The sequence below is a fragment of the Alexandromys fortis genome, unplaced genomic scaffold (assembly GCF_014885135.2).
Source record: "Alexandromys fortis isolate MF-2015 unplaced genomic scaffold, M_Fortis_MF-2015_v1.1 scaffold_143, whole genome shotgun sequence".
Classification (NCBI taxonomy): domain Eukaryota; kingdom Metazoa; phylum Chordata; class Mammalia; order Rodentia; family Cricetidae; genus Alexandromys; species Alexandromys fortis.
The window spans coordinates 1,834,031-1,858,002 of NW_026068044.1; the positions used below are offsets into that span (position 1 = coordinate 1,834,031).

The following is a 23,972-nucleotide window of genomic DNA, read 5'->3' on the forward strand; positions in this document are numbered from 1 at the left end:
TTGCATGCGGTGTACAAAGCTAGGCTATTGAACTCTAGTTCTATGTGACTCCGGATGAACAGGTAGATGGAAAAAGACCTTTTCTGGTAGAGCCTTGCCCTGAAATGAAATACACAAAATGGTATAACTTACTGGGCTTTTTGATAAAACTTTAAGTGCTGCCAGCCTACACCTTGGTAGCAGATTACATGTCTTTTAGCTTCAGGGTAGACGACAACAATAGTTTGCTTTGCATTGGTGCTGGGGATTGAACCTGGGGTCAATCCTGGGCTAAGCAAGCATTCTACCACTGTGCTACATCCAGTTCTGCTTCGCCTTCTTATTTTCAGCTGGGCTCTCACCAAACTGCCCAGGCTGGCTTAGAACCCACTCTGTATCACACAGGCCTTGAACCTGCAATACTCTTGCCTGAGCCTACCAGAATGCTGAGAGAACTAGCCCCTTAAATGGCTTGCTGCCTTCACACAGAGCTTAGGAAGGCTGACCCAGCGTTGACGCCTTAATGCAGTCTAGAAGTGAAAACTAACTAAGGCTGAACAATTAATCAAATGAGAAAAAAAAAAGAATTCCTATTGCCCTTATTTCTCCCAGAACTGAATAATGGAGAATCACCACTGGGTGACATGAGGTCATCAAGACAAAACTATCATATTATAATTGGAAAGGTCTAGGAATTAACGAGAAAATTATCTTCCTTGTAAGAATTAATTAAATCTTGTTAGAGGATTGTAAAGCGGCGCCTTGTGAACACCTATTAAGTATGTAGAATTAACGAATCCCCGCCTGGAACCTTACTAGCCTCTAAGCCCTCAGAAATGACTCGCCTGTTGCCTTCTTCAATACTGAAATTGAGCCACAGTTCCAAATGCTGGACAGTAACTTCCGGACACACAGCAGTGACTTCCTCGGTAAGGAGGGCAGCCTAATTGTTGAAGACCCAATACCTTCAGTTGGGAGGCATTCTCAGCTTCTAAGAGACTCCCTGGATCTAAAACGGGGCCTTGCAGAGTGCATATTAACGTAAGACAGTCTAAACTGCATCCCTTTTAGAGATATATGCCATGGGTTTGCACTGAAAGGCCCATTGATTTCCAGCCATATACTGATGTGGGAGTGATTTCTTATTAATAAAGAAACTGCCTAGGCCCATTTGCATTTGATAGGCCAACCCTTAGGTGGGTGGAGAAAACAGAACAGAATTGTGGGAAAAAGAAGCTGTGTGAGGAGTTGCCATGATGCTCCCACTCCAGACAGACGCAGGTTAAGATCCTCCCTGGTAAGCCAGCTCGTGGGCTACACAGAATATTAGAAATGGGTTAGAACAATATGTAAGAGCTAACCAATAAGAAACTGGACCTAGCCGGGCCAGGCAGTGTTTGAAAGAATACAGTTTCCGTGTAATTATTTCTGGGTATAAGCTAGCCATGCGGGCGGCCGGGTGCCGGGGACGCAGCCCCGCCGCTCTTATTTCAACAATATACTCTCTCCTCAGAAGGCCAGCCCAGCTCCTAAATAGATCTCCATCTTCCATCCATGTCTATGGCCATCTTCATAACATGCAGAGGGTCCTCCCCTCCTGTCCACCTTGAGAACCACCAGAAGGTCAATTCGTGGGCTTTATCTGTCAAGAACTCCTCCCCTTAGAAGGAGGAAGAAAGAATCTGTTGTTCATGTCTGTCCTGTTCACTTTCACAACCGTGATATCAAAGTTTACAAAGACTAGGAAGAGAATCCTCCCCGGCACCCCAGACTGTGCCTTCCCCATCAGCAAGGGCCTGGTGTATAGTCTATAAGCATATAGAAACTGGAGGGGATTTGCTTCCTAATTCCTGGACATGTGTTTTCTCTCCTTAACCGTGCATCAAAACATTTTCTAAGTCAGGGCTGCTTAACCATGATCGTGAAGACCATGACTTTTGAGATGGTCAAAGGGACGGCTGTAAACCCCCAGAAATCACATACAGTCAGCTCTCCATCCACAGATTCCACAGAAAGGGTTCAAGCAACTGTGGATTCAACATAGTCAGAAAATTTCTGTCTGTTATTGATCATACATGGATGTATCCTCCCTTCTTTATTCCCTAAACGACACAGCACAGCAAACTTGCATGCTATGTGACATCTCTGTGATTCATTATGAAAATGTAGATGGGAAAAGGTTTTCCTGGAAGGTCTTGCACTGAAATAAAAGATACAAACAGAAATAATCTATTTTCTATAAGATTCCATCTCTATAGTCTTGTACTTCAGTGGTCACCACAAGAACCAGCTCTTTCCATGGCTTGCCACCCTCACAGGGCTGAAGTCCCATGTAGATGCTTTTAAACATGTGGGATGACATGCATGGGGCATAAGCACATGCTATTTTATCTGAAGGATTTGAACAGCCGCACATGTGGGGATCTGAGAGTTTCCTGGAACATATTGCTCATGGATACTGAGGAACTATCCATTGGTAAACATAATATACTTTTTTAATATGTGATATTCTCTCTCTCTGGAAAACTTACAAGTTCTTTTAAAGTCTTAAAGATACTACAGTCCTAAAGCGATTTAGAAATCACTAATTGTATTTTTGACAGCTGTTCTTTCTCTCTTTTCTCTCTCTCTCTTCTCTCTCTCTGTCTTCTCTCTCTGTCTTCTCTCTCTCTTCTCTGTCTCTCTCTCTGTCTCTCTGTCTCTCTGTCTCTCTGTCTCTCTGTCTCTCTGTCTCTCTCTCTCCTTAGTACAAGGTCTCACTATGTAGTTCTGACTGTCCTATGTAGACTAGGCTGGCATTGAACTCACAAAGATCCACCTGCCTCTGCCTCCCAAGTGCTGGCACTAAAGGTGTGCACCTCTATGGCTGGCTGACAGTTATTTTATTTTTTTTTACCAATATATTTTTATTGACATTACTTTTCCCTGCCCTTTTTCACTCTAGCCTATCCCATGTAACCTATTTTCGTGTTGACAGCATCTTTTTCTCTGACGATTATTGTGACATACATCTATGTGTGTGCATTTGCAGAAACATATGAACGTAACCTGCTGAGTCTGTTTTTGACTAACTATACCTTGTATACACAACACTCTCTGAGAACTTTATGGGATGACTCAGCAATGGGATGCAACATCTAAGACAACTCCCATCATCTGGATATTTCAAAACACAACTTTCTGTTCTGATTGGTCCTAACCCTTGCAAACAGTTCATCAGCTGGGCCCTAATATATGAGCCTATATATTAGGTGGGCGGCAGAGGGGATTCTCACTTAAACCAAGATATTCCTTAAGGTCAGAATAGTGCATGTGTTCTCTTAGAATCTTTGGTTGGGAGACTTACAAAGACCCATAGAAAGCACCCAGCCTGGTGGCTCCCACAGCAGCTTGCACAGAATAACCTGTGAGCTCACGAGAACACTGCTCCCCCCACCCCTTCTATCATCTATATTTCAGTAGGTAAGGGAGGGTCCCGGAAATGCATTTCTAACAAACTCCACGTTATGTGTGCTCAATGGAGGACCTTCTGAGAAATGTGGATTTGATCTTGTCTTGAATGCTACCAATCAGCAAATGGAGATCTTCAATAATGGGACATGACCCACTCAAAGTAGCATAGCCAAATATGAGACCAGGGTCTCACGGCATTCTGATTTGGGTGGTCCTCTAAAGCAGGCCAGTTGTGGAACCTGAGGCAAATGACAAAAGACATTACAATGTGCCCCGACCAGAGACAACCAAACTTGTTGATGATGTCAACGTCTTATGGTTCCACCGAGAACACGCAGAGAAAAGGATCCCTTAACCTATCAAAGAGACTGTGAGAAGCCAACCTTTCTCTCTCTCTCTCTTCCTGACCTCTTTATAAAGATGAATTATTTGTGGAAATTTTATTGCCATGACTAAAGTGTTCTTTCAAAATAAAAGCATTATGCCATCCTTCTGATAATTCAATAAGAAAACTTTTTCATAGGTCACATGCATACATCTTCAACAATTAAGTATTTTTCCATAAGCCCTTTGAGTACATTTAAAAAAATGACCTTTTAGAAATATATTTCCCAGAATTTTGAAGTTTCTTTTCCAAGACCTGGACACCATTAAATAAGACCATAGAATGTTCTACAAGATTTGGCTTAGATCAAATTCTTTCACATCCATGCTGACATCCCCAGGACAGGTTGCTAGGGGGTTCCAGCTTCAGTCTGCTCTGTTTCTTATCATCCTAGGATGGCATCAGGTCTGTCCAGTCCCTGGTTTCTTTTTGTACCCTGGTGCCTCACTGACCCTTACCCTGGACCTGCCTCACGACCTCAGTGTGTTCAGACAAAGAGCACGACACTCTTGTCCTGTACGAGGGCGTGGACTCAGCCCCTCCCTCAGTGGTGGCCTGTTCTGTTCTGTCCTGTGGGCATTCCTTAGAGATCACAAGTCAGGGCCCTCAGGGCTCCCACTACTTAGGGAACTGGAGCCACCCCTGGCGCTCCTGTCCTCCTGTCCTCCTGTCTAAGCTGTTGTCAAGGTCTGGAAAGCCTTCTCAGGAGCGGGTTTCCACTCTCACGGTGTTTGCTTTCCATGGTTTACTTTTCTGTCATTTGTTTAATATTGCATTCCATATTCAAAGTGAATATATTGTATATACTTATATACAATATAAATAAAATATATTGTATATACTTATGCACAATATAAAAATCCTTTTTTATTGCATTTCATTTCGGTAATAACTAAAGTCGGTTTCCTACATCTATCCAGAGTTTGGGGAAGTCATGCAAATCCTACGAGCCAAGCTCGTTCTGGAGGAAGGACGGAGGCCTGATAGAGGCTGCCCCAGAGTCCAGGAGAGGTGACCCTGGCCCTGTCACTAGCAGCACTCTCTCCCCAGCCCCTTCTTCAAGCTGAGTGGGACTGCCCTCTCTGGCTTGGATCTCTGACACGGAGGCCAGAGAAGCCACATGCCTTTGTCAGTGCCATACAACCCTGGACTCACACTTTCACTGAGTGCCACTTCTGTGCTAGGTCCCCCCAACAGTGCCATGGGAGATCAGGAGCTGATGGGCATCACAGCTAGTACCAGGTAGCTGAGTTTAGAACTAGGCTCCATCCTGAGCAGATCAGTGGTTCTAAGGGTGAAGGCCTGGAACCTCTTGGATCAAACTCCCTTCCTACAGCTACCAAGGCAGAACAACTATCTAGGAAACCAATCAAGGTCCTTTTCCATTTTCCAACTTCCTTCCGACATGAGGATGGATTTTCTTATTATACTTAAAAGCAATGTGTTGTAGGGCTGGGCAGGTAAGAGGGCTTATTTCACAGGCACGAAGACCTGAGTTCAGATCCTAGGGCCCCTGCAAACAGCCAGGCATGTCAGCAGGTGCCTACAATCCCAGAGCTGTGGGTAAGCGGGGAGCCGCTAGGAGAGGAACGTGGTGGCTTGTGGCCAACAACAACTCCAGGCTCAGGAAGAGACCTTGTCTCAAAGGACTGAAGTGCAAAGTGACAGAACAGGACACTGTGTCTTCCTGCAGACACCATGTGAAGTCACAGGCGCATGTACCAGCACACATGTGCATCATACACACGCACACACACACACACACACTCACTCACATTATAACAGATTAAATGCCCAAACGCATGCAAATACAATTGTCATACAGTTGTTTTCTGTGTAGATAGATGAAAAGATGGCTAAGCGATTAAGAGCACATGCTACTCTTGTAGAGGACCCAGGTTCACTTTCTAGTATACTCCTCCTCTGGCCTCTTTGGGTGCCTGAGGGCAGAGGAGGGGTCACAAACACACTCTTGTTCAAAGCACTTTAGTGTCACCCATAAGAACATTTAAACCAACAACGAGTCACAACCGATGGTTGTCCCATAATGCCACACCACCTAGGGACATCAGTATTGAAATCATCTCTCAATTTGTGCTCTCTGGTGTTCACTCAAAAGCAAAATCACCCAGTGACAGATTTCTCAGAAGGTATCTCCTCATTAAATGATTGTGTTTACACTCTATTCTCGGAATTCACTACCTGTCTAAGTTACTTTGCTATTGCTGTGAAGAGACACCATGACCAAGGAAACTTACAAATAAGAGCTATTAATTGAGGAGCTCATGACTCCAGAGGGTTAGCGTTTATGATCCTCATGGTGGGGAACACGATAGCAGGCAGAAGGCAGGGAACAGGAGCGGTTGTTGAGAGTTTACAACTGATCCACAAGTCCTTGACAGAGAGATAGGAGAGAGATAGGAGAGAGAGAGAGAGAGAGAGAGAGAGAGAGAGAGAGAGAGAGAATACAAATTGGCAATTGAGGGGCTTTTGAAACCTCAAAACCCACCCCCAATGACACACATCCTCCTAATCCATGCCTACTGATCCTTCCCAAACAGTTCCACCAACTAAAGACCAAGATCCCAAATACACGAGCCTCTGGGAGCCATTCTTGTCCAATCCTCCACCCTGAGCAAGCCACACAAGCGCTGGAAATTTCCCTCTGTGAGAGGAGAATGGAAGGGATAGAATCTATTTACAAAATTGAAGAAGTTACCATGTCAACCGCGGGATAATACCACTTGGTTACTAAGCAAACAAGTCTGAATCATAAAGCCGGATATAACATAGATGCTTTCCAAATACAATAGGATGATGTTATGAAAAATTTAATTAAACTGTCCATCAAAGCACAGCCCCCAGTTTACAACAACAACAAAACAAATCAGAAGGTAACTGTAAGTCAGCTATTGAACCATTTCAGAACTGCTTGATTTTAAGACACTTTTTTTTTTGTGTTTTATCACCAGAAATATTGCCTCTAAACCTGTTCTCCACAGGCAAAGGCAACAGTTACATCCTAAAATCGAAATTCGGCAAATAAATGATGAAATCATTGCCTTTAAAAAGTCTATAAAATAAGAATTTGTAGAGAAACGGGAGAATGATTAAGAACTTTTCTGTGGGCCAGTGAGACGGCTCAGTGGATGGAGGCGCTTGGCACTAAGCTTGGGATCACGTGATGGAGAGAATTGACTCCATGATCACCGCCCCCCCCCCCCCCCCGCACAAATACAAAATAAGCATATGGAATAATGCTTTTAAAAAATAATTCCTCTATCACAGGAATCTCCCAAATTCCCAGAACCATAAAAGCACTTCATGAACTAGCATTGTCTTTTGTTTTACAATTTTGTAACGAGCAATTTCTGCTAATTTTTGTCCCTTTGAAAATTCACAGTAGTTTCTTAACCTGAAATCTACACTAGGTGGCGCTCGTAGCACAAGCTTTGGATTGATTTAAAACAAAAAGCAAAAAAGATGTGCATTCAACATATCCTTAAACTCTACAATTCTATTGAAAGGAAGGGAAAAAACGAGGGAGGGAGGGAGGGAGGGAGAAGAAGGAAGGAAGGAAAGAAGGAAGGAAGGAAGGAAGGAAAAAAGGAAGGAAGGAAGGAAGGAAGGAAGGAAGGAAGGAAGGGAGGGAAGAAGGACTGAAGGAATTATTTTTCGAGTCACGAGGGGGGGGAATAAGATGAATATCCCTACCATGTTTACTATGGAGAGGTGCTCTAGGTTCCCATGCAAAGATTGTGCAAAGCCTTTGAGGATGCCCAAACAACAGCTTAACCAGGTTGACTCTCCTGCATATAAAACAACTTAAGTTCAAAAAATTCATGACCTTCCTGTTGGAGCTACAATGCTAGGGGGAAAAAAACCAAAAAAAAAAAAAAAAAAAACAACAACAATAAAACTTTCTAAACTTCACTCAAATCTCCCTGCTTTTCGTGATGTGGAAAAATAGGAATCCCTTACTCAGACCTGTTGAGGGTGTATGGGGAAGGAGCAGCTGCTGATGTCACAAGGTACGGGCTCCCTTAAGGGCTAGTGAGGCTTACATTAAAAAAAAAAATTGGCTTTAACAACACTCCTGAGCCTGCAGCGGGCTCCAGCTAGAGCAAGAGATAAAATGTACAGGGAACCCACACAACTCAAGGTCTCTTCAGGATAGACAGATGCAGGCCATGGCTCTCCAAGGCTGCCAAGCCGGCTCCCTGAGCTATCTCGAATTATCTTCCTACCCCACCAACCTGCCGGGATTGCAAAGTTCAGAAGAGCAGTGCCAGTTTGGTTCAGTTCCTGGTGCTTCTGCTGACAACCGCTGGCCCTGACCTGACCGTTTACCAGGCCATAAAATGTTGTGGAGTCATTTTCTTCCGCCTCTCTAGATTTCTACAGAATCTCGGGCCAGGCAAGATGTTCTGCTGACGACCCAGTTGTGTGGCCTGGGAACCTTTGAACAGGTATGAGTCACTGACCTCACACGGATTCTTCCCAGAAGTCCAAGAAACAGGTTGGATGGGGCAGATAAGCACAAGGCAGTGAGAGCCGGCCCAGAAACCCTGCTCTGTGTGTAACCAGACATTTCCTCCAGCTGCAGGCAATCAACCGCCGCCGTGTTTGCCTCTCAGTTTGCAGACACAGCCTGATTTTTTTTCCTTTGTAAGTCTGTTGCTGGGTCTAAGAATCCAGGTATTAACTCCTGCTTCCATAAATGAGTTATAAAAGCACACAGACAGGAATAAAGAAGAACGACGCTTTGGAGTGACTCATCTTTTTTGATAACAGAGATAATTCTCTTTTTCTTTACTATACGTGGGGGCAGGGGGGGCAAGTGTACAAAGTCGTGCTCGGGTACAGAGGCCAGAGAGGAACATCCAGTTCCTGATCTCTCATTTTCTACTTTTTCCTCTTGAAATATATCTGTTCCCTAAACTTGGAGCTTGCTACCTTCACCTAGGCCGACCGACTAGCAGGTCCTGACTATCCTGCTGCTGCCTCAGCCCCACACCTCGGTGCTTAAAGTAGAGGCAAGAGCAGCCACAGTAGCTTTGAAAGTGAGTCCTGGAGGTGGTGGTACTTGCCTTTAATCCCAGGTCTCTGAAAGAGCAGAGGCAGGTGAATCACTGTGAGTTTGAGGCCAGCCTGGTTGACAGAGTGAGTTTCAGGATGCCCAGGCTACACAGAGAAACCTTGTCTCAAAAAACCAAAAAAGAAAGAAAGAAAGAAAGAAAGAAAGAAAGAAAGAAAGAAAGAAGAAAGAAAGAGGGAAGGAGGGAGGGAGGGAAGGAAGGAAGGAAGGAAGGAAGGAAGGAAGGAAGGAAGAAAGAAAGAAAGAAAGAAAGAAAGAAAGAAAGAAAGAAAGAAAGGGGTTCTGTAGAGCTAAACTCATGGCTCCCATTTCTCTTGCCCACTGACCAATCTTTCCAGCCACAAAGGTGATTTAAAATAAATACATAGTAAAATATCTCCTACGAAGGACCTGAATCTTTGGGCTATCAAAGGACTTCTTGGATAAAATAAAGATGAAATGAATTGGACAGATTATTTTAAATGGTACTTTTCGGTAGTTTTAAAACTGAGAGAGGCTGTCGTGTCAAACTGGCCATCTACAAGATGTGGATATCACACCCATTCTCAAAGGGATGCCAAGGCAACTTGAACCTGTGATGCAATGGAATTTTCCCGTGAGGTTTTCAAATGGCGTGGGGGTAGCTAGCAGCATGTCCTGTGGTATAGAAAGCCCATACTCCCACAGTGCCCCCTTACCATGGACCCTTTGTACATCTCCTGCCAGTATCGAAGCCGGTGTCAGTACCAGGATGGCAGGTCCTTACAAGGAAAGTTAGCGCTGGTCCTGGTACTGTACACAGAAGGTGAAGCCAAATCGACAGAGATGCAAACATGTACAGTCCTCTGCCTTCTGCCTTTATCCCTTGAGCGAGGGATTTGGGGAAGGCTGATCAAGTCATGAGCAATTTGTGAATATAAGCTGTTAGGAATGATAGGAACAGGCTGATAGAGAAAGCCACACAGAGACTAAAACAGATTTTCACATCCCGTACCTAGCAAGCCCTTTCTCTCTCTGGGGGGAGGGGAGGAGGAAGAACTTGATGAATCAATTGTTTCTCGTTTTGCTGATGTTCACTATCGGTCCTGAGTACAATTACTTTCTAAGCAAAGTAATGTTTAACTACTTCCTTATCATCTGCGCTGCCTCTTGAGCAAGATTTAGAACTTTGCTTTTGTAATCTAGGCTGCTGGGATTTTTCTTTCCTTTCTCCTAAACCTTTGAGAGAGACACATAGTATCTTATCTATCAATAGCGCTATTAACTGAGCAAGAGAAAACAAAGGAACCATGTACCCAGCGAAGTCATGGACAGGAGAGGAGCCTTGGGTAAGTGAGCAAAGGCGGAGTCTTCCAGAACATGGCAGAAAGGATTTGAAGGCCTTCCATTCTGTGCAGCTCTGAGTCACAGAAGGCCAGGGACACAGGGTGAGTGGGGACAGTGGGCAACAGCACAAGGTTAAACCTGTGTGAAGAGCCTGAAGACCCCCAGCCTGGGACTGAATGGTGTTTTCAGACCCAGGAATCTTGTTCATTTACAGGAGTCAAACTCTGCAAAGGGATGATTCTGACGTCATTGTTAGTCCAGACCTGCCCTGTGTCTCTCCTTATACCACACGAATGTGAGCAGGTGCAGAAGCTGAAGACGTGGAATAAGAGCATTTGTGGGGAAGGGAGGAGTGAAAACCAACATTTCCTGGAGAAGTCAAACTCAAAATTCTAGAGGCTCAAGGCTTAGCTCAGGTGACATCTCATTCCCAAGGAGTCCAAGCACACATACAAACACATACATACAGCACGCAGGCAGGCATACGCTCATAACCATGTAAATACGTGCATGCATTTAGACCACTCCAAATGACCACCTGCCCACTCCCATCTTTGCCAGTATTGGTGAATTATTCTCTGGTTTGCCCTGTGTATGGTAACATTAGAATTATCCTTTAATTTTCCTTACACTATGGTCATGTGTTCAATAATGTCCATGTCAAGCCATTGTTTAAGATCTACTTAACCCCCTGGTATTTGACTTTTTACAATGAATTCATATACTTTAAGTAATCAATAGATGTTTATAGAATAAGTGAAAGGTTTATTTATTTATTTTGTGGGGTAGTGGGGTGTACGTGTGTATTGCTGGTACTGAACTCAAGGCCTTTCATGTTAGGCAAATGTTCTATCAATGAGCTATATCTTCAGCTCAGAGGCTTTAATATTAGGAAAGTTGAAATGTACTAATTACTGCCTTTGGAGCTAGAATGCTTAATTAAACCTTCTCTCTCTCTCTCTCTCTCTCTCTCTCTCTCTCTCTCTCTCTCTCTCTGTGTGTGTGTGTGTGCATGCATTTCTGTGCACATGCATTTGTATATGTGAATATGCATAGTATATATGTATGTCTCTGTGTGTGACTATGCATGCATTTGCACGTGTGTGTGTTGCTAAAGACGGGATGCAAAGGGCTTACACATACAAGGCATGCCCTCTGCCACTGAGCTATAGTCCTAGCTCTTAATTAAACCCCAAGGGGACTCTGAGAACCGTATCTTCTTAGTCAAAGAAAGAATCCGCTTTATTAAAATCCTCTTCAATTAAAATTGAAATCGTCTAATTGTTTTATTTCTTCTTACTCCTCCATGCCCCAAATTCATAAGCATTTTTTCCTCTTTAGTTAATGCCACAAAAGGCTATGTGTAAGTGTAACTATGCTATCCTTTTCTGGTCCCCTCACAAGAGAGAAGGATTTGGGATTCTTCAGCTGCCGGAAATGCTACTAGCAAGGGGCCCCCAGGTATCGAGCTCCCTTAGAAATGACCCCTTCTGAAGACAGACAGCTCAAGATCATACCTCCTCCTCGAGGGGCAGCCACCCTCTGAAACCACCAGTTCATATAGGCATAGAAATACCCAGGGCTTCCTTGATTGGAAGGGATTGAGACTCAGCCCCATCAGACTGACTGAGGTTGGAACTGAAATGAAGCCTGGCTCCCCCTCTGCTCATGCCTGCTTTACTCTTTGATGTTTCCAGAGACACTGGATAATAGGCAAGCTAGTCCTCAATGTCCACTTCAAGGCCTGCTTCTCAAGAAACAGCTGTGACAGCCTGCCAGATAGCAGGTGTCAGGCACAGACGTCACTGACGATGCAGCCTCTGTTCTGAATTTCAGAAACCAGCATGGGGCGAGGAAGGCAAATCCCTCTCTCCCAAGCAATCCACGAAGCTGGGTGAGAAAGACAGGGACCAGGTGCACTAAGAGGCTGGGGAGGTGGATGTGGGAAGAGCTGGGGGGAGGAAGGGTTGATGTGACCAAAGATCTCAAAGTCCTAACCCAGGAGGGGTGGGGAAAGGGAGGTTACCAGACCCCTGGCGGGAGCCCGGCTAGAACAAACAGCAGTGGCTATCGGATCAAGAGAGATAGAGGAAGGAAGACGTGGAAAACTAGGGTTAGGTGAGGCTCCCTGGGACGAACAAAGCCAGACAGATGAACATGCAAATTGCTGTCATCCGGGGGGAGAATGTTGACGAACATCTATGCTTGTGTGTCATCATCTGGGGGGAGAATGCTGACGAGCACCTATGCTTGTGTGTCATGCATAAATGTTCGTGCTTTCTTCACCCAGTTTAGTCTAACTACCTACAGATTGTCTACGAATAAAACTGCATAGTTAATAAACATAAAATCACGGCACACAAGCACTAAAGAAACTCTCAGTGACCTGAGTCTGTACCATGAACTTAGGCAATAGGGCAGATATCAATTCTGATGACAGGACAGAACCTCTGGGGCCTTGATGGTCCCGGTCTCTCTCTCTCTCTCTCTCTCTCTCTCTCTCTCTCTCTCTCTCTCTCTCTCTCTCTCTCTCCCTCCTCCTCCTCCTCCTCTCCTTCCTTCCCTCTCTTTTCTGTGTCTTTCTTTTCCTCCCCCATCACTCAGAAATACAAGGCTAAAAGCCAATGTTGGGGATGTTTCTTTGGTAGTAACCTCCATTCTAATTTAAAAGAAAATTCTTTATTGGGCTTGTGAGACAGTTGGTAAACCGCTTGCCACTGAGGCATGAAGACTTCAGTTGAATCCCCAGAACCCATGCAAAAAGTCAGACAGAGAGCTAGAGAGATAGCTCAGCAGTTAAGTGACAGCCCACGCTTCTAGAGGACCCCAGTTCAAGTCCCAGCCCCCATCTGTTGGCCTACAATCATTTGTTAACTCCAATTTAGGGAATAAGATGCCCTCTTCTAGCCTCTGAGAATTCTAAGCATGCATGTGATACATAGACAGACATTCAGACAAAACATCCAAACACATAAAAATAGCTAAATTAAAATGATGATGATGACAACAATGATGATGATGACAGGGCCTGACAGTTATAAGGTGCTTGCCACCCAAGCGTGAGGACCTTGGCTGAATTCCCAGAACCCTGTAGAAAGGCAGCCAGGATGGTGTCCGCTTGTAATACCATGCTGGGAAGGCAGACAAAAGGGTCCCTGGGATTTGATGACCAGCCAGCCGAGTCTACTTGGTGTGCAGTGGGACAGTGAGATTCTGTTTCAAAAGCAGTGGAGACAGCATCTGAAGAACAACACCTGACCGAGGTTGACCTCTGGATTCCACATGCACACGCATGCACATACATGCACACACGTGAACACACATGCTCACACACATTAAAAGTACACGTACATTCACACACGCTTTTTATTTAAATTTAGCATTCAGCTTATTAGTGACAATTTGCTGTACCACCCCTACACAGGTTCTACCCTTTTCGGGGTTGCTGTAGACTATACTAGAAAACACCAAAGCCAAAAGCAGTCCAAGTGCTGGACCGCTTAAGATGGGGAAGCATGTGGTCTGGACATGACGCTATGGCATCAGAAGATGAACTAAGGTGAAATGAAGACCATAGGGAGCTAGAAAAGGCGCTGACCCTCGCAAGCCCAGAGAAGGAGGGTACGGGCAGTGCTAGCGCCCCAACCACGCCCTCCCTAGCTGGGCTCAGCTCATTCTTGTACCCATTGATGGAGATTCTTGAAAGGAACATGAGGGGCAATCGACCAAGATAACGTTCCACTTGTCATGTCTCTGATTTTGAGAAGAGCCTTATTATCCTGCCTAATAAAGCAGAAAATTAGCCATTTAGCCGAGTGCTCGCGATTAGATTTGGAAGCTTCAACACTCGATAACAAGAGTCAAAAACCCAAATGGAATTTGTTGGCGCAAGATTTTATTAGAACCTGGAAAAGGATTAGATTCTCTTTGCGTTTTGCTCCTAACCTGTGTGCAGTTGCATCAAAGTATGAACATCCGGTCGGATGCAAAGATGTTTCTCTAGAGACAGGAGCTCTGCAGGCCATGCCACCTCCTAACATGTTTTATCCGTGTTATCCATGCTCCACCACCCAGGCATGGCTGCTTTTGTTTCACGGAAGAACTTTTAGCTGAAGTCAGAATGAAATGGGCGTGGCCTAGTGTCTCCTAGGGTGCACCTGGAGTCTGCCTTAGTGTACAGCGGCAAGAAGCATGTGAAGCCGGTTAACAGAAAGTGTGTAAGGCAAACACTAAGCACTGCTTAACACTACAATCCAACTGCCCCGATTAAAGCCACGCTCTTCAGTTTGCTTCTCCGCGGCCTGCAGCAAGCTGATGTCCGTAACTCGATTTGTTTTGCTGTCAAGTAAGATGGTAACAGTTCCAGTAGCCAGGCTGAACGGACTTAAGGCTCATATCCAATCTATAACCCGGGTCCTAGGAGCCAGTAGGAAAGTGACCATGAGTGTGCCACCATGAACCTGTGACAAGTCCATCCGCCGTTTCTTAAAGAGCAGGAGCCGTCACTGCCCAAGCGGGTGCACACCTTTCTCCATGCATGGTGGAAGAAAAAGCACGAAACCCAGACAACCTCAAAAATCTAAAGACTCCCCAACAGGGTCACAGAAAGAGTAGGCGATGAGGAATCATGCACACTGTAACAAAGTCCTCGGAGAGAAAACAGCATTGCCAGCTCTTTGCAGTTTTCGCATCTGAGATTCTGAGGATGCTCTGAGCACCATGTAATATCCCCAGAAAGCACTCAAGGTCCTGGACAGATGGAGAATTCACAGATGCAGCTCCTGGGCATCAGTTCCAAGGAAGCAGGATCTGGCTACCGACTATTACTGAAAGGGAATGGACCCCTGCATAGCTGGTTATCACTGCCTATGAGGAAAATGGAGACAAAAAGACCTGAGGAAGGTACAGGGAGAACCTCAAAAAAATTTTGGGATGTCGAACTGAATAACCATCACATAACACAGAATGTAACAGCCAATAGTTGATTAGGCAGGCATTGAGTCAAATCGGCTCCTCACGGCTCAACGGAATAAACCTAATGACATATACTCTTAAGTTTATGTGTACGCAACTGAATCATCTAAGATAAAGATTCCCAAATCACTTGTGCCAAAAGAGAAAGTCTTCCCAGGGCCAGCTCCCATGCTAACCTTCAGATAATTTTAGAAATTTCAAACCTAACAGATTGGCACTACAAACGCCTTTGCTCCCGGCTCAGGCTGTGACCTGGCAGTTGGAAGTGAATCGAGAGGAGACCGAGAGGAGTGAAGGTCTCAGGACCAAGACAATGAGCTTCCTATGGCGGTCAGTCTTGACCAGATTGATTTTGCAATTAGCTATTCTATATCCTTTAATTAAAGTAGAGAAGATATGGGACCAGTCCCTCCTCCAACATCATTCCAACCAAAGGCTCTCCCAGAATCCTGCTTCCACCATCCTTGGGAAATGTGTTTAAAATATATGTTTATACCTCTACACATGCGAATACACATTTACACACATTATATACACTTATGTTTCCCATTTTTCCTTCCTGGTCCTGCATATAGTACAGCAGCAGGTTTTCCCTTCGCTCCTCCTCAGGCTTAGAAGGACAAAGTCACACTGATACTCAACAATCTTGCTACTGCGGAGTTTCGATCTCCCATCTCCTGCATCGCCTATGGGAAGAAGGAGATTGACTGACACAGTCGGGTGCCTAGCATGCTTCACGTAAACACACCAGCAAGGTGCCGTTCCCGAAACGGCACGCTCCATCACAAAGTCTTCATAGACAGGAATAGTTTGAATTTATCTCTGCCATAAATGACAAATACATTTTAAAGAGCCGAGGCATGTGACTTAGGGGCATGACTCAATAAAAGCCTTCGAAAATAGCAGAACGGAACTCGGAAGACGACGGGACATCTTCAAATGCTTTGTCGTGAGATGCCGTGAAGGATAGCATAAACCCAAAGCGAAAGAAGGGAGGAAAAACATCCGTCAAAAAATATCTGACTGTCGTCTTTGTGCAATGTGAATGGTTGATTTCTATTTACGGGAGCTTGGGACTTCTTCCTGACTTTCCCTCGCTAGCTCACGAGGTTGAACGCTGACCCCAAGCACGTGACCTCATACACACAGACAGCAGATGCCAGAGAAAATTTCCCATCGAAGAATTTCCCTTGGCAAATTGTTCTTCCACAAAGAGCGAGACCGCGCATATAAATATTAACTTCCGGACTCACCACGTTATCCGCATCCCCGCAACCGGCGATCGAGTTTTTTTTTCCAGGTGATGGGCCATCCGCGTTCCGTGTCCCCAGAGGCAGGGAGGCAGGAAGAGGAGCAAAAAGGAAAAGAGAACAGGATTAGAAATGGGCCAGAACTGTTGTTAACCCCGCACCCAAACCCTGGAAGTGTGGCAACCGGCCACTCCTCTCTAGGAACACCCCCCTCCATACACACACACACACACACACACACACACACACACACACACACATGCACACACACCCTGACATCCTGAGCAGAGAAGAAAGTGACTGTGAAAGCAAGGTAGATAATTCAGGAAGATCCAAAGGGAACATTCATTAGCTTTTTAATTTAACAGGTGCAAATAGAATGACCACAAGGTGTGTCCGAATGTGCAATAGATGTTTCCAGAAAGATAATAAGGAAGAATTACGTGAACATATAGGGACATAAAAGTAATTAAAGCAGGTCTGGACTAGAAACGGTGTGGGGATTGCTACAAAAACAGACGTAGACCACATCCGCGCCCTAACTGGAAACCTAGTGAAATTTACCTGAAAGAATTTTAATTACACCTCTCAAACAAGATAAATCATATGTCAGTTTATACATCCTACAGACCAGGCCACGGTGTAGATTTAAGTCCTCCAAGGACAAGAGCAAGGGAATAAAATATTACTATTATCTTTTTGGTCCTGGTAAGTACACTTACTAATACCTATTAGTAAAAAGGAAAAAAAAAAAAAGTTGACATGTCTTTAAATCTGGAATAGAATTTAAGTGGCTTTAATCTAAAGCCCGATCGCTGCTCTACCAGGACAGGGAGTCACAGCCCGTGAAATCATATGGATATTGTCAGGAGGGTGGAACACCCCAGAGCAAGTCTTTGTGCCAAACAGCTTTTCGGCCACAGGGTTCAAGGTGAAAGATCATTTGCCAAGGTCCGTGCTAGAGAAATTCTGTTTTTGGGGGGAGCGCTTGGGCCTCACTGGGTGCCCTTCAAACAGTTTCCTTAAACAAGCGCCGCCAGCTTAAAGGAAAAGAGAGAAGGGAAGGTATTTATTTTTCTTTTTTGCCAACTATATGTTGGGGCCTGCGCATTGCAGTTCCTTGAAGGCACCCACTACTGAGGACCCATTTCTTTTTTTTTTAATTAATTAATTAATTTATTTATTAAAGATTTCTGTCTCTTCCCCACCGCCGCCTCCCCTTTCCCTCCCCCTCCCCCAATCAAGTCCCCCTCCCTCGTCAGCCCAAAAAGCAATCAGGGTTCTCTGCCCTGTGGGAAGTCCAAGGACCACCCACCTCCATCCAGGTCTAGTAAGGTGAGCATCCACGAAACTGCCTAGGCTCCCACGAAGCCAATAGGTACAGTAGGATCAAAAACCCATTGCCATTGTTCTTGAGGTCTCAGTAGTCCTCATTGTCCACTATGTTCAGCGAGACCGGTTTTAACCCAGGCTTTTTCAGACCCAGGCCAGCTGGCCTTGGTGAGTTCCCGATAGAACATCCCCCTTGTCTCAGTGTATGGGTGCCCCCCTCGCGGTCCTGAGTTCCTTGCTTGTGCTCTCTCTCCTTCTGCTTCTGATTTGGACCTTGATTCGGGTTCTCAGAGAAGCTAAATGAGGACCCATTTCTTTCGAGGGCAATCAGGCTGAAGGTAACCAGCCCAAGAGCCCAGATTTGACCTTGGGGAGTCAATCCTTAACCCCCTCCACAGGTCCTCAAAGTAGAAATCTCTTGCCACCCATGAAATCAAGGCCATTTGAAATGACCAGTTTCTGGGGCAAAGCCCCAGATGGAATTCCAGGAGACTCGGAACCCATCTGACAAAGCCCCGGGTCTTAGGTTACACCTGCAGCTTCTCCCACCTGTACCTTAGGAGGCCCAGGCACTGAAATTGGAAACAATGGATTGTCCTTAGCACACAGTGTCCCTGCCTGGTCCTGACGGCAGTTGTGGGTTTAATGTCAATGTGGTTTGAACACGGTCCACAGACAAAGGAAGTCTGGGCAGGATAGGAGCCGACAGGAACTGTGGCAAACTCTCTCCCCCCAGCCTAGGTGAGCTCTGCCACACCACAGGGACTTTTGAAGAGCATTTGCATACTCGTTGTTTGTAGCAGTGTTATCCACTCTAGTCAAATGTGGAAAGCCATGCAGGTATCTGTCAGTGGGTGAAGGGATGAACAAAACATGCCACTCACTTTAAAAAGGAAGGGAATTCTGAAACCATCAATACACTCCACCACGCAAAATAACCAGCCCCCAAAGGCGAACATGATCTCATCAAGTAGCGTGAGCGCTCTCCAGTAGCCACATGTAGAGTGACAGATTGTGAAATGGTATGACCAGGCGCTGGGAGGCAGAGGGGGTTTGAGTAAGAGAGTAGAGCTTTAGTCTTGCAAGACGAGGGTTCTGGGATGTGTGGTGACCACGCCACAAGGAGGCAGAGAACATCCCTGAACTGCACCTTTAAAAACGACCGACAGGAAATCTTAGGTCACATGTATTCTACCAAAATTAGAAGAATAAAAGAAAGAAAGAAAAAATAAGGAACTATTGTTAAATTGGGTTTTGGAAAGGTGCAGGCACCCCACAGAGGCTCGGTCTTATCGCGAAAAGACGTGACTTGTCATAGAACCCGAAGCAGCCTAGTTTTAATTAATCAGTGCTCGTCCCAGCAGATGGCAAGGTGAGAGGAGCTATGTAGCATGCACTGGAAGACATCATGACGAAGATGCCTCAAGCCTCCTGCCAGGCCTGCTGTCAGCTCTCAGCCCCGGGCTCACAGAGCACACGTGCGGGAGGTGCTGCCCCTGCTGCTGTGGCCCTGGGGGCAGCTGAGCCCTCTCCAACCTCTGGACACTTTGCAAATGATTGTGAGGCAACATGAAGGCTTCTGCACCTCTTTTGTGTATTATCAAAGTTCAGTCAGTACCTTTACTTGTGGGTAAGGTTTTGGTTTGTAAGCCAATTTCCTTTCTTTTGGATTTCTTTTTTTTTTATTTTTTTATTTTTTTTATTTTCCGAGACAGGGTTTCTCTGTAGCTTTTGGAGACTGTCCTGGAACTAGCTCTTGTAGCCCAGGCTGGCCTCAAACTCACAGAGATCCGCCTGCCTCTGCCTCCCGAGTGCTGTCTTTTGGATTTTTTTTTTCCTTCTTCTTATAGAACTCAAAACTTTACGGTGCGGGCCCAAGAAGTCACACAAAGCTACAACTGATCCTCTCTTATATACACTGAGTAATTTTATTTTAAAGGGGGAGCTGGGAGTGGTGGTGTATTCAGGAGGCTGAGGCAGGAGGATCACAAGTTCAAGGTGAGTCCAGGTTGTAGAGCAAAACCAGAGGAATCTTTAAAAAAAAAAAAAAAAAAAAAAAAAAACACAACGACAACAGTCCGGGAGCTAGGAAGGGAAATGCTTGTGTTGGTGCTGGCCGAACTGGCAGTCTCAACAGAAGAGATAAGCTCACTCTCTGCTTTAGACTCCCTGGCTTCTCTCACAGCAGAATGTCCCCAGGGAAGGACTCAGAGTAAGAGATATGGGCTCAGAGGTCCTTTTCGAAACCAGGTGACCCTGGAGCAAGCCGCTGCCCACGCCAGACTTCCTTGTATGAGAAAGGAGAAAAAAACATGGTCTGAGTTTTCCATAGAAAAGAGGCCACAGAAGATCTCCAGCAGACACAGGGCATCAGAAATGCAGGGCGGACGTTGGAACGTCCCTGCTGTCCTCTGCCTCTCGGCGCTTGCCTCTCGGCGCTTGCTTCTTTCCCTTTAACGATAGTCCTGGGAGACAGAATGTCCTGGGGTTTCTGATAGCGAGGGTTTGAAGCAGAAAGCCTCAGGCTGGAGGTCTTTGGGACTTGTGGTTGGGATAATGGAAGGTCTTAGGGCAGCACCCCCCCCCCCTTGACTCTATCCTAGTAGTAGCTTTGGAAGAAAACAAGAACCAGAACACACATGACATGCTCCTGGCTGTTTCTCACCTAATGTTCTCTGCTACCTACAGACACTAAGGATTTGGTATGATTTGGAGATGCCTTACTAAGATATGGGCTTCTGGAGGGGGCAAAGTGTGGGACCTGAGGAGATGGCTCAGCCTGTAACTAACTTGCTGTGCAAGCATGAGGATCTGAGTTCAATCCCCAACACCCACTCTTCTAGAACTGGGGCCAGTGATCAACTTAATCAGCAAGATTAGGCCCTGGTGAGAGACTTTGTCCCAATAAACAAGGTATGTTCCTGAGGAACAATCGCTGACCTTCACACACACACACACACACACACACACACACACACACACACACACACACGCGCGTGTGCATATACACCTAAATACATACATGTTCTCCTCAACTACTACCCCCAAACAACCCAAAAGGTCTTTGGAAGAACAGGACTGTGGGCTAGATTAGACATTTTAAAAAATAGTGGGAAATGTAAAAGTAATGCACAATCTTTTCTGTCAGAGTGAAATAAGACAAAACTTCACTTAAAAAATTGTAAAGAGCTGGGCAGTGGTGGTGCACACTTTTAATCCTGGCACTCGGGAGGAAGACACAGGCAGATCTCTGTGAGTTCGAGGCCAGCCTGGTCTACAGAGAGAGTGCCAGGACAGTTATGGCTGTTACACAGAGAAACCTTGTCTCAAAAAAAAAAAAAATCTAAGAAGCCATTTGGCAGAAATTCAAATTCCTTCAGGGTCAGCACTTCTTGAAATCAAAATATGTGCTCAAGGTTGCTCTTGGTGCTCAAAATTGCATTCTGCTTATCACTTACACTACTTTAAAGTGGACAGTCTTGTAAGAATGTGAGGCTAAGCCCTGCTCACCCAGAGTGACACAGCCCCTTTTAGAATTAGAAAGAAAACTCAGTGGGGCCAAAGGCTACGAGAACTTTTGCAAAAGTAAAACTTTTAGCTCGTTATACTTTTGTGACCCAGGCCCATTTGTAACAGTGACATAAAACAGAAGCAGACTCAGACAAATTGCACTTCCTCTATTCCTGTCTGTCAACCTGTTAACCAGGTTATTATTATTATTATTATATTATAATTACACCATTTCTCCCTTCCCTTTTCTCTCTTCACCCCCCCCCATAAACCCTTCTCCTGGTTCTCCTTCAAATTTGTGGCCTCATTAATTTTATGTATTTGTTTATATTTAATGTTACTGCACACATTTAAGGTATAGATTCCTAAATACAACCTGTTCGGTTCGTGTCATGTTACCCATATGCACGCTTTCATGACTGGCCATTTGCTGCTTGCTGACCACTTTTTAATCAAACCAAGCCCATGGGTAAGATAGCAGTGCCTACGGTAGGGACCAGTGTCTTGGGTACCCCCCCCCCCCCAAATGTTTTGAGGAAGCCGTGAGGCCAGAACTATTTTCCTGACTATACTTAGACATTACTTGCTTTTTCCCGTTTATTCTCTCATGAATATTGTGGCATTTATAGAAGCTGTAAGGCAGGTGCTACCTTAAGTTTCAATTGTAATGCAGATGTAAACGCGAAACTCTCCACAGTCAAGCCAAACATCAAACAGATTTGCAAGGCCACTCGTTTAATTAAAATTTTTAATTAAGTTTTTATTTCAGTGTATGGGTGTTTTGGTTCCATGCATGGCTGCGAACCGTGGGTGTGCCTGTTGTTCAGAGACCAGAAGAGGCCATGGGATCCGCTGAGACTGAAGGTACAGATGATGGTGAGCCACAAGGAAGATGTTGGGAGTTGAGCCTGTGTCTTCTGGAAGGGCGGCAGGTACTCTTGACCACTAAGCTGTCTGTCTACCTTCTACAATGCCACTCCACATGGATTTATTTTTATTATGGAAAACACAGCCCTGAAGAACGTTTATGTGAAGACGTAATGAGTTTGCTATTGGCAGTTTACAGTTCGCTTGGAGGAAATATTACTGAAGTTCCTCTAAGGAGTCCCAAGTGTGGTTAACAATATCACCTACATAAAGAAATGTCCTTTGTGCCCTTTGATCCCTAGAGTGACACCACTTTCTCTACATGCCAGAGGTGTTGGGATTTTCGGCTGTTGATGTTCCATCATATCAACTAGATGAACAAATCTTTACTCCCTGGAATGCATCTCCAGGATTCCGAGAAGAACAACTTCCGCTGCACCATCAGAGGGCAGGAGGACTGTAACTCCTCCAACACCACCTCAGGCTAATCCTGAGCTTCCTTCTCTTTCTCAGTCCTTCTGTGTTCTAGTGCAGCCAGAATCAAGGTCAAGCAGCCTGCTTGGGGGGGGGGGGTCCGCCACCTCCGCAAAAGCCCAGCTTTCTGAGCTCGCTGTTGCTCACACCCACTCTGTGCTGGCCCTCAGAAGTTGTTGCAAACTTAATCTGTTATCAAGGTCCTTGTGTGGAAGGGAGGGAGGAAGGGAGGAAGGGAGGAAGGGAGGAAGGGAGGAAGGGAGGAAGGAAAGAAGGAAGGAAGGAAGGAAGGAAGGAAGGAAGGAAGGAAGGAAGGAAGGAAGGAAGATCCATTCCATTTCAGCTGCACTAAGAAGCCAGGGGCAAGAAACATCCGTGCATGCAATGGCAAAATGTTTGACTTAGAACCTCAGTGTCAGCAAGTTTCTTTTCATATGCAATCTGCAGGAATAAATCACACCTGAAAACCTCGATTATGATTTTAAAAACAAATTGGGAGTTGTATGCTAGCAAAGAGAAATGGCTAGCTACGGCACAGCCAGCAGTACTTAAAGAGAGAAGAACACTCACTTAGCCAGGGATAAGGCTAAACTCGCTACAGTTGAGCCAAACATTAAGCCGGGAATAAGTTGTAGTAAAAACTTCCACTAACCTCCATTCTCCCGAGATACCTGCTGGAAACTCTAATAACTGAAAGAGCAGGGTATGGTCTAAGTGAAGAAACTGAGACTCAGTCAAAACCAGTTGCCTTAACGGAGAGAGTGTAACAGTTTCATGTTAAGCGCCCGAAAGGTCTGAGTGATTGAGGCTTGGGTCTAGGATGGGGCAATTGGGAAGTAATGAAGTTTTTGGAAGGCAGGGCCTAGTGAGATGACTTCAGGTCACTAAGGGTATGTCCTTGAAGGGAATGGTGGGACTCCAACACCCCACTCACACGCTTTTGCCTCCTGACCATGTACCCCAGCACTGAAAACTACTGTAGAAGCCCAACACAATGCCCGCCTCACCTTAGGCCAAAAAGCAACGGGTCTACTTAATCATGGACAGAAATTTTCAGAATTTTGGATTCAAAGAAATCTTTTCTCTTTGTAAGTTAATTATTTCAGGCATTTTGTTAGAACATTGGAAGCTGACTTTGCAGAATTACTCTGTTGGACTATATGCTTGGTCTTTAAAACTATAATGTCTAATTGGCTTTAATGTTATGGTGAGAATTTAATTTTTTTCAAGTTATATGTAAGATTTGGAATTTTAATATAAAGTCTCTCTGGCAGCTTATCACAGTTTATATTGCAGTAATTTGTCTTTAACTATGAGGTCTCCTTGCAACATGATGAACACCGTT

General features: G+C 45.1%; 1 protein-coding gene across 2 annotated transcripts in view; it reads right to left on the reverse strand.

Annotated features, from left to right (window-relative positions):
• Positions 1-23,972, reverse strand: part of Epb41l3 (erythrocyte membrane protein band 4.1 like 3) — a 208,686-nt gene that overhangs the window by 171,508 nt on the left and 13,206 nt on the right. The window contains exon 1 of one of the 2 annotated variants that reach the window (XM_050166201.1): positions 16,448-16,608. The exons of the other annotated variant lie outside the window; for it this stretch is intronic. The gene's annotated coding sequence lies outside the window, so the exon portion shown is untranslated. Of the gene's footprint in view, positions 1-16,447; positions 16,609-23,972 lie in introns of those variants that run through there. 2 annotated transcript variants of the gene reach the window in all.